Source organism: Cupressus sempervirens, chromosome 8, assembly GCF_028749045.1.
Source record: "Cupressus sempervirens isolate cs-2001-9-10 chromosome 8, ASM2874904v1, whole genome shotgun sequence".
NCBI lineage: Eukaryota > Viridiplantae > Streptophyta > Pinopsida > Cupressales > Cupressaceae > Cupressus > Cupressus sempervirens.
Window position 1 is genome coordinate 20834044 of NC_143125.1, and position 12255 is coordinate 20846298.

Sequence of the window (12255 nt, forward strand, 5' to 3'; positions counted from 1 at the left end):
TGGTTGTTGTTCATTTCAATGACAAATCCTAGTTGTAGTAAACAATGCCATATGAACCTAATGCTTGGATATATAAACTGATTTCTTCTAAAAAATAGGAGACCATTTGCACTTGCATTTGACAATTTTCTGCTTTGATAATTGATATTTGAAATATATTTTGTACACTATTAATATTTGTAAATCATTATGGATCCACCTTATTCATAATTGTGTTATTGGAATGCCATTGTTATATACATATTGCTGCTCTTCTTTTACAAGGACTAAATGCAATAAATGTCATGGATGGATTGAAGTCTTTTCTTATTAAGTAAATATTTCATATTAGACGACTTTCAATCGTAATGTCATATGATCTATAAGTTATTAAACCAAGATGCATTTCTACTCATTTCATTTGATAAATATGTAATGCAAGAAATTCGATGAATGGATGTTTCACCTCTATTATATATATATTTTTAACAAATTAGATTGGTCAAAATTTTGACCAATACTTGGTCTCCATTTCAACTAATATTGGTTGAAATTTTGACCAATTCTTTGGTCATGAGTATGGCACTATGGTCATTGATAGCTCAGATTTGGTTGACCTTTTGACCAATTCTTGGTCTCCATTTTGACTAAGTTTGGTTGAAATTTTGACCAGTGGACACCAAAAATGCTCATACCAAAGGTAGCCTATTTCGACCAAGTATTTGGTCAAAATTCTAACCAATTGGAGGATTCATCAAAATTTTGATGACAAAAATTGCGTCACATTTCTTGGTTGCAAATTTAACCAACATGGGTCAAAATTTTGACCAATATTTGTTGAAAAAATGGGTTGAAATTTACTAGTAAATGTAGTGCAAGTACAACAAGACGCAAAGATTTACAAGATCCTAAAATGCAATAGATTGAAACTTTATCTTAATGTGTTTGCTTAAATATGCTACAAAATATTTTAACAAGAATCAAAAGAGACATAAGGATGGTACAATAGAAAGTAAAACCCATGATGAGTCATCCCAAGCAACAAAAATAATCCCTAGACCTAAAACAACCAAGATATCCACCAAAGTGCAAAAAAGAGAAAAACTAAATAAGATGTACCTAGAGAAAAGTCTGGAAAAACAACCATCATCAATGAAAAGAGCATAGACCAAGATTTCTAATGATATAAAGTTTTCCCAAATTAAAGATTAGATGCTCAAGATGTCTCATAAAGTGCAACAAAAAACCCCTATCTTTGACAATAAAAAAGGCCATAAAAAATATCAAAACTAAAAAAATAAATATACCACTAAGTGATGGGCTCGGAACCAACTTTACAGTGATATCTTGATTATAGAAAATGGAGTTCACATACCTGACATATAAGTGAAAAACCACCAATAGGTCCAAACTAAGCCATAAGAGAAAATAGGAGTGGCAATGCAGCTATTGATGTCAACAAATGATGAGCCCAAATTTGATAGTCAAATGGTTATCTAGGAAAACAAAATGTCTGTAAAAAATCACAACCTACAAAAAATATTTTTTTCCCTCCTTTGAACACATACTCTGTGGGATTATAGTGCCTTTGAGTTAGTGAAAGATCAAACAAATTATTGCAGCTGACTAGCTTCATTTCAACAATCAAATTTGGAACTATTTATTGGAGATTTGGGTTTCAATAGGGTGGATTTTTGTTGTGGTCTCTCTTTTAACTATTGTTTCTATTTTTTAAATTGTGGTTGGAGGTCTCCTTCCCAACACATAACTACTCATTTCCTTTAAATAATCTACCACTGTTTAGTGTCTTTCTATTTCCAACACTTTGATTTATTGCTTCAATAAAATTAGGCTCTCGACATGGGTATATTGGAAATAAGCCTTAATTTTTTTAATTTTTTTTTCAGTTTTAAATTATGTATTTGAATCTCAGCTTGTCATTATTTGAATAACTCTAACTAAATTCCAAAACAAAACCTCATTCTACAACTTCTATCTAAATATGAAAGATCACGTAAAAAAATATAAAATATAAAATATAAAAAAGTACAGTAGTAGGGTTGAATTGGTCAGCACAACTTGTCATTTCTTGAGTTGCATTCAAACAATACATGCACTTTCATGCACTTTTATTGACATATCGCCAAGTCAACAACTCTTTTTTGGCTAGTATTTCTCCACATTTTTTTTTATGGATTGAACATGCACTCAATATTTATGGTCAATGTATCAAGTCCCAAGTCTTTGCTAGGCCCCACACATTTTGGCCTTGGATAAAACCTTCACATGCACCTTTTTATATGGGAGCTCAATATTTTTGCTAGCATTAGAGACATTTATTGGACCACCAGATTTATTTTTTGGCACCAGCTAATTTTTCTAAGTAGTGGACCTTTTTTCTTTTGGTAATGGGGTCTTTTTCCTCGCATGACTTTTCAGGTGACAAAGACTTAGTTTTTGGCAACATAGATTTTTAGCAGTTAGGGAATTTTTTATGGTATTTTTTTGCACAATGTTTAAATTACCATAAAATTATGCTCACCATTCATCGATGTTGAATTTCCACATCATCGCCTACATCATTTCAATGTTTGTCCTTCTAGCTCAGTTTGGACCTTCTAGTGGTTTTTTGCTCATATCTCAAGCATATGGACTCCATTTTCTACAAAACAAGACATCAATAAAAATATGGTTCCGATCTCGTCATTATGGTATATGTATTTCTCAATTTTGATTCTTTTTGTTTATGGATTTTTTTTGGTCAAAGTTAGGAGTTCTATTTAGAACTCTCAAGACATATCATGAGCATGTGATCTCCATATTGGAAATTTTTTATATCGTTGGAAATTTCTTTTTGTGCTCTTTCTACTGATGCTTGTTATTTTTCCATATTCTTCTCTAGGTTCATCCTATTTAGTTTTATGCATTTTTGCACTCTGGTGGATATCTTAGTTATTTTCAGTTTGGGAATCATTTTTGTTGCTTTAGATGACTTGTCATGGGTTGTACTATCTATTGTACCAACCATATGTCTCTTATATTATTTTTATACATCTATTATATGCATTTATGTAAACAAATTGAGATAAAGTGCCATATTTCTATCCGTATTTTTATTTTAGTTATTTTCCTTATTTTTCCTTTTGATTTGAGTAATATCATTTGAGGAAACACATACATATTAATATATTCTTGGTATTCTCCATATCTTGTGCCTTATTGTACATGCACTACTCTAATTATGTGCCATGGGGGTTGACGTTTTACCTTTGTTTTCCATCTACCTTTGTCTAGTAAGTGTCCCTTCTATGAAATTAGCCTCGTGATGTATCACAAATTAATCACCTCATGACACTATTATGTATTCATTTGTGCATCATGATTGTGGTTCCTTGACATTCAATTCTTATTGGCCTAATTTTCCAATTGCTTGTCGCCTCACCCTTGTCTTTATTAGGGGGGTTCTTCTATTGGCATGCTTCCTTGTTTTGGTGGGATGAGGTATGCATTCAGTATTTGTTGTTAGGTAATAGGCCAATGTAGTTGTTGGATACCTATGCATTTTGATGAGATGGATCATTTACCAAATGGACACTTTTCTTGTCATTCCTACTTTGGTTGTAGTCTTCCATGTTTGCTTGATCAAATCTTCAAGACTTTGTTGTTTTATGTCATTTGTATCTTCAAGTTTAGTTGTTTTCCTTTGTGTGCCTCTTGATTCGAGTAGTGTCATCTGAGGGAACTCATGCAGATTATAGTCTTCTCTACCTAGTCAAGTTATATTTTAGAGGAGGTTCTTTAGATCAACAATTATTTTTTGATAGAGCTTTGTAGCTTCTTCATGCTTCAACGATGTTCTTTATGATCATCCTTTTGTTCCTATCTTCTGGGACATTCTCTAGTTTGGAGACTTTTGTAGTCCTTCACTAGTATTTCAACATTCTTTCCATCTCTTTTTGGAGTAGGGTTTTTCCCATGTGGTTTTCTCTATTGCTCCTCTTTATAGAGATTTGGTTGTGATTGGCTACCTCATCAGACCTTGTTGTCAAGATACAAATTTATTTCTTGTAGTAGTTTCTAGGTTTTTAGCTACTTCCTAAGTTTATCTTAAAGGGGGGGGGGTGGGGGGGGTGTTAGAGTAATATAATATTTTCTTATTAGCTCTAATTTACTTAAACTAAACTTTAGGCATATAATAATTAATTATTATCATGCAACCTTGGTTAGTTAACTTTTAGGGTTTTGATCTCTTTTATAGGGATTGATCTCTTTTTGTAAAACACTTTTTTACTGAATATAAATTTCTCTTTTGCACATCAAGAATGTCTCCTCTTTCAAAAATCTCTAAATTCAAGCCTCCATAGCTTTGCTTCTCTCTTTTTGTGATAGGTGTTTGCATGCAAGTAATTATTGGATGTTGTATGTTGAGCTTTCCTCAACTTCAACACACACACACACACACACACACACACACACATTTATATTTATATATATAAGGATTAATTGATTTAATAAATATAGTTATTTATTAAATCAACTATATGTTTGGATGGTTGAGAAAATCCCTTAACCATCAGAACCATATGAAGATTATAAATATAATCTTTTGGGGAAGATGGGGGAGAGACTACTAGAAGAAGAAAATTGGGAAATCCTTCGATTAATCCTGGATGAAGGAATAGAGAAGACACATCAGATATAATTTCTAAGTGCTCAAGAGGGAGTTGGTTGTAGTTGTGTCCAAGTCTTCTCAAGCCAAACAAGTAGGCCTTTACCTTGTAGATTATATTACTTTGCATATATATTATTATGTAGTATTTCAATGGTCCAATATTCTATGATGTCTATGTAAATTTCATATTGCGGGTGTATCAAAACAATAAAGGTAATTAAAAAAATGGTAGATAAAAAACTATACATAGCCATTCAAATAGTAGGGAGATTATATTTTTAATATAGTAAAATTGTAGGGGTGTAAATTACACATGTAAATCTACATAGGTTTAAATAGAATTAGAGAGAAAATAAATTTAGTTGATAAAACATAATCAAATGACTAGTTGAATTTTTAAAAGAAGTGAAAAGAAACAATAATGCATTGAACCTTGTGGAAAAATATTTAAATCAAATCATGTTATAAAAAAGAAGAAACTAAATAAAATTATAAAGTTAATTTTACTAAAGGAAAGTAAAAAAGTTTTTTTTTTAATATTGATTATCAGTTATAAATGGAGTTTCTACATTAGAGTTTCAACATAAAAATATTAGAGTTTAACTAATACATCAAGAAAGCTCTATCAAAAAATATAACAACAATATGAGAAATCTAATAACTTAACATATTTTCTCTAAATTTCCATCATGCATATCTAATGGTAGATCATTTTCTGAGTCATTGGAATTTGGTGACACAACAATAAAGCCAATGACTTCATTGTCTTTGTAGCTTAAGTCAGCTTGCCATATTGTACTCTCTAGTACCTATTCTATTGTCCTTATTGCTTCAACTATTGGATGAAATCTACCATGGTTACTTCAAACTCTTCTTTGGCCTTCATCATAGTGTATCCATAGAAAATATCTTTCTTCTCTATCATTACCTTTCCCTCCTATAGGATCTGCAAGAATTTTCTCTCTTTCATTGTTGATTACCATAATAACTTGCATAAAAAAATCAAGTTAAATGAGTCTTGGAAGAGACTTAGTAATATTTCTTCCCTTTCTTGCAATAACATCATTATTATGAATCTTCCAAATAATCCACGATATAACAAAACAAAGAATGGACACAAAAGCATTACAAAACTTGAAGCTATTGATATGACTAGAGATAATATTAATAACTTTGAAATCAACATTGAAAGTGAGGCAAAAAATATTCCAGATTTCAAATGCACATAAGTAGTCAAAGAAAGCATACTTCATAGATTCAAGGTGTCTACACATGGAACAAAGGTTAGGATCCCCTTAAGGTTTCTTAAAAGGCAATTTATGTAGAAGGAATTTCCACAAGAAATAGACAATATTAGGCTTAGTTGGTGTCCTCTAGAGGTTGGATAATATTATGTTCTACTTAGAGTGTTGTAAGTCAAGTTCCAAATGGAATTAACATGTGAGACACTATCAGGGCTGAAGATAAGTAGACTTTAAATATACTCAAATTTAACAAGTTGAAGAGGGGTATTCTCTAGCCAATGAAGCTGGAATTAATAGTTATTAGGGGGACTACAAGTACCAGGCGAGTCAATCTTAGTGAGAGAGGCAAATATGAAGGAGTAAGTTCTCCATTGGGATATAGAGATATCTTTCTCATTTCTACATCTCTCCTAAGGGATTAGAGTGCCACGATGGAGAATATCTCATAAAGAAATGATGCCTTTTTTAGCCCACTACTTGGATAAGCATCCTTGAAGTAATGCAAGGGGCTTATTACCATGTCTAGGATTCCACCAAATAGACTTATCTTCACATACAATACATTTCTTTTTTATTAGGTCAATATTATAGAAAAGGTGCCTTACAAACTTCAACCTTTTTCAAATAGATTTGAATACATGAGATCCCTATACTATTATAGTTGTTTCTAATGATTAAAGGTTTGTATAGTTTGAATTCACCCATACTTTGGATTTAACAAGATGGGTTCGAGTCAAGTCAAGCTTGATTAATAATTTCCAAATTTCATCGCCTGTAGTTGCCTAAGCAATCCATTTTATTGCTAGTGAAATACCTTGGACTTTGCGATCTTTTAATCAAAGACCATTGATAATCCTATATTTTGTCCACCATTCCCATGAAATAGCATGGATTCTTTTGTTCTCTTTACCATCAGACTAGAGAAAGTATCTAATTATCTTCTAGATAAAGCCAAATGATTGTTGATTGAAAAGCCATGCTGAGGAGAAATAAATAGAATAGGAAGAGAGAACCTTTTTGAAAAACCTAAAACCTTCCTACAAATAATAGATATAGGTTGTCACATTTGTTCAATTTTTTTATAATCCTTTCTCTAATCTAGTTCCACATATCATTAATGTTGGTGTTAATAGTAAATGGGATGCCCAGATACTTGACAATGTAATCTAAGCAATCCCACTTAAAAATGTATTTTCCCCACCAATTTGGTGCATAAAGGTCCCAACTCAACATGATGAATTTGGAGAGGGAGACCTTGGTACCTAAAGCTAGATAGAAAATATCTAGATTTTTCATCAAACAATCAATATTTTTCTCTTCCAAGCATAGTAAAATAGACGTGTCATAAGCAAACTGAAAATTAGAAGCCCCTAATTCTTTGTTGGGAGAAAAATATGTTTCACTCTAAGAGAGATAGAATTATCTCCAAGGAGATAGTGGAGGGAGTCTACAATAGTAACAAATAATGAGAGGGCCATGGGACAACCTTATCTAATATACTTGGAGAGCTGAAAAAATTATGATATAACTCCATTTATTTCAATTGCCATCATGGAACCATTTAGTAAAGTAGATACCATCTTGCAAAAATAGTGTGGAAAACCAAATTCTTCTAACATCATAGGAATGAACTTCCATCCAATCCTACCATAAGCCTTCTTATAATTAATTAGTAACATTCCTCCTCAAGATTCCCATCAATTCTATCCCACTCCATGGTTTTCCAATAGGTAATAATATTCTCAAGGATATATCTACCTTTGACAAAGCTTTTTTGGGTATGAGTAACCATTTTAGGTAGGATATTTGCAATCCTCAAGAATAGGGATTTATAAAAAAAAAAATATACAACATTGAGGAGGGATACAGGCCTTTAATTATTTATGAGTAGTTAATCTCCATCTTTAGGGGTCAACTTGATGAGACAAGAGTTAATAGTAGGGCTAATAAAACTTGACAAAATAGTGTCATTGTAGACTCTAAGAAGGATATCACTAACCCAATCAATGTTGGTTTTAAAAAACTCCATTGACAAGCCATCTAGACTAGGGGATTTATTATTGGCCACTGAGATCTCCTTATCCATAATAACCACATCGTCCTAAGATATCTTCTTTAGGATGATACCTCTGACCTTCTACTTGGTAATCTCCATATGCTCCCCAATATCTTCAGTGGTAAAAATATTGCTATCAAACTTTGAAAAGGCCATTAACCTTTCCTCATGTGTAGTAATAGTTCTTTCTTGTTCTTGGATGCACAAAATTTTATCTCATGCTTCCTTATCTCCCAAGCTAATTTTGGCTCTAACTCTACCCCCTTGATCTTCTTGTTAAATTTTTTTCTAAGAGAATACATATAAAACATCAATTTACTAACCATATTTCTATTGGACTTGACATTTCAATTTCTGAAGATCCTCCACTAAGACAAATGCAACCATCCTAACATCTTTGGCTTTTTCTTCCCAACAACTTTAAACATGTTTTGCCAGGATTCAAGAGTTTGGGTCCATCTATCAACCTCAATCATGTGTTGAGAAATGTACTCACTATACCATGCAATTATTTTGATTGTTGCTAGTACATCTTCATATTTAATAAGAGAGGAATTAAGGGAAAATTCTTGTTTCTTACAAGGAATGTCACAATGATCCTAGATCACTTGAATATAGGAGAAGATATGGTGGTAGTTAGAAAGAGATAAGGGATAAAATCTCACACAATTATCATCTGGAGGAGGAGAGTACCTAAAAAAGTTATTGTCAATATAGAACCTATCCAACTTGTAATAGATCCTCCTATCCCCATCTTGAAAATTTGACCAGGCATACTGAACTCCCTTGGACTTGACTTTCTTATCTACTATTGGGTCAAAAAGATTAAGCTTTCTAATCATTCTATTCTAGAATAATAAATAATTACCTTTCCACTCAAATCTAAGTCCTCATTTCTTATCTTGGGGTCTCTCTATCACATTAAAGTGACCAAAAATAGTCTAGGGAATATTGTCTAGCTCTGCCATCCATCTCCAAAGGCTAATCCTTTCCTAATAGTTATTATAGGAATAAATTGAGCATACCCCAAACACAATGTTTTCAATCATAAACATTACCCAAACAACTCTATTACAGGGAGATAGTCACCATCATTGCACAACTTACCTCAACACTAGGCCAATCTATTGATCGATAAGTAAGATTGACAAATGAGTGTGAACACACTTAACCATCTTCACTATATATGCTGAGTACACAATGGAAGACGAGCTAGAATTTCTTTATGTGCCAAGAAAACTACAGTTGCTGCCAAGTACAACACACTACAATAGACGCTGAGTGACTCAGGATCCAATAGGAGTTGAGCAAAGTAGGAATTCAATAGGTGCCAAGTGACACAGTAATCCTATATGAGCCAAGTAATTCAAGAATTAGTAGAAGCCGAGTAATGCAGAAACTATAGTAGATGTTGAGCAATCCATAATAGATGGTGCCAAGCAATGCAGGATCAACATAAAAGTTTGTGCAGTCGTAAGCCAAGATGAAAAATGGTTATGCATGACTCATTGACAAGATAAAATGATAAGATCAAATCCTCATAATCACCTATGCGATCCTCATGCAACCAATCAAAAAATTGGAAATTGCATGCAGCCAATGGGTGAATTTTAAGGGTTTGAGTGGGAACATTTTAATCAAGGATGCATGATGGACCACTAATCTTTATAAGGAAGTCTTGATGCCATTGAACATAGAGAGGAAAAAGGAATCGTGAGAAGAAGGAAAAGCAAAGCCTATTAAGGTCACTGTAGAACATTGGTGTCAAAGATTTAGAGTAAAGGACAACATTTACACATCCAGTTGATTAGAATAGAACAAGGAACACAATCAACAGAATAGATCTAGCAGAGATTAGTTAATCGTAAGAGCAGAACAAGTACCTGAGATCAACATCAGAGATTGCATTAGATTAGGTGTATTATTCTAATACTCTCTCACAATTGTATTAGGAACTTGGAAATCTCATGGACTTGGGTAGGTTTAACAACCTTAGGTAAATCCTTTAATAGGGTGACATTCTAAGTTGAATATTCTTAAGTCCTCTAACAAGGTACACTCCTAACAGGGTGTAGAAATCCTTTAACAGGGTCACATTTAATAGTGTGTTGTAGCCTTTAACAGGGCAAACCATCAGAAGTGGTTGAAATCAATTGTTGCAGTAATTTTGTGGGTATTATCCCCACCCCAATTTTACCTTCTTATTCCTGGAGGGTTTCTGGGTTACCAAAATCTCAAGTGCTATGTGGTGATGCATGTTTGTTTCTCATGATTGTTTAATGTTTATATGCATGCACATTAATTTCAGTTATATGTTATTAAGGGTTTAAAAGGAGTAAAAGGCCAGTACTTCTGATTCACCCCACACCCCCTCCCTCTTAGAAGCATTCTTCCCATTAAGAAATTCCAACAATTGGTATCAGAGCCAAGTTCTCTCAAGAAGAAACCTAACAACTTGGAGGAAAAGATCTGAAGATGGAAGTTTTCAAACTTGGAAAGATAATTGAGAACCAGGTGATAGATGTGCATCTCGCTCTACACAAGGTAGAGGAAGCTAGAGACGAATTAAGAAAATTCTTAAAAAGGAGGGAAATAGCTATAGCCAAAAATGATATTCACTACAAGGAGATTGACACCACACAAGTATTTTCCAAAGGAGATTCCAAAGAATTTGATGCAGCAATAGCAGAACTGATAGAGAAAAATAGAATTCAAGCAGAAGAGATAAGAACTCTTAAGATAGAGCATGAATCATAGGCCATGATGCTATGTGAAATCACTAAATAAAAGAAAAGAGCAATCGAGGATAGAGTCATGATGGAAGATGACAAAAGAAATCTTGCAAATAGACTTGAAGAAAATTGTACTGAATTAATAAGGATCTCAAACATGCAAATGGATACACTTGCCCAACTGATGAATCTTCATCATGAAATCAATATGAAAGATATTGAGATCTCTACTTTGAGGATGCAGAATGAACAACTACAAAATGAATTGAACAGAGAAAAAGAAATAGTAGAGAATCTCAACAAGTCAAGTGAAGCTATCAAGTACTTTGAATAGTTGCTGAAATCCCCAAGATTAGCCCGTGATACATCAGGACTTGGATACAACAACACTAAAGTTGGGGAATCATCAAAGAATGCTGAGAAAAGAAGTGACAAAGGTAAGGATTCTAAACCCACTTGTCATTACTGTAATAAAAAGGGGTATACTGCTAATGTTTGCAGGAGTAGAAGGATCAATAAGACAAACACACCCAAAAGCAAGGGTTACTATCACAAGTGCAACATGCAAGGACATATGACACAAGATTGCAGGTCTAAAGTCACAAGGACACAAAGATTTGATGGACACTGCCATAATTGCAAGAAGTATGGACACAAAGCCTTTGAATATAGATCAAAGCCTATGTGGACACCAAATCAGCATGTAAGGAGGGACAACTATTTACACCATTACAATTGGGATTACAATACAAGGAAAAGTTGTCACTATTGTCAAGAGTATGTACATATACCTTAGAACTGCATAAGAACACACTTCAAGGGGAACTATAAAAGATGGTTGAACCAAACTACTTGCTTTAGTTGCTTGAAAACTAGACATGTCAGCAGGAATTGTCTAACAAAGGCCAAGGCACCCAAGACTGAAGTAAATAAGGGCAAAGAAAAGGTTGATGTGGAACACATTAGAACATACATGAAGAAGACATGGCAGAAAAATGATGGACCAAGTACATCCAATAGAGGGGTCACTTCACCCATGAGGTCAAATGATCATATCTCATCCAACTAATCACAAGATGAGCCTATGAGGCTGATACATATAAGGAAGTATCATACATCAGCCCTAAACTGTGTTGAAGCACTGCAAAGTATAAATTTACATGATATAAGATGCTAAGACAAAACTTGAATGATGATGCCGAGTTGTCTTTGGTTGCCAAGTGAAACTGCTTTGGATGCTGAGTTAAGAAGTCAAGTGGAAGCCGAGTAAAAATTCAGTAGTGGCTAAGCTACTAACAAAGTTTTTAGATGCCGAGTGAGAATAGCTGCCGAGTGGATGCTAAGTTGAAAAACCTTTGGAAGCCAAGTGATAGGTGAAGGTACAAAAATGCATTAAATGCAAGGTTTTTGAGCTGCTTAAAAGTAAAAATTGATTCATTTTGAGTCATCCAAACGAAGAGCGATTACCAGGAGCATGATTAAGCGATTTCTCAAGCATTCAACCAATGATTTACAATGATTCAACATCTACCCAAGCAATTTTAAGCATCTAACTAGGTATTTCCTTCAGGT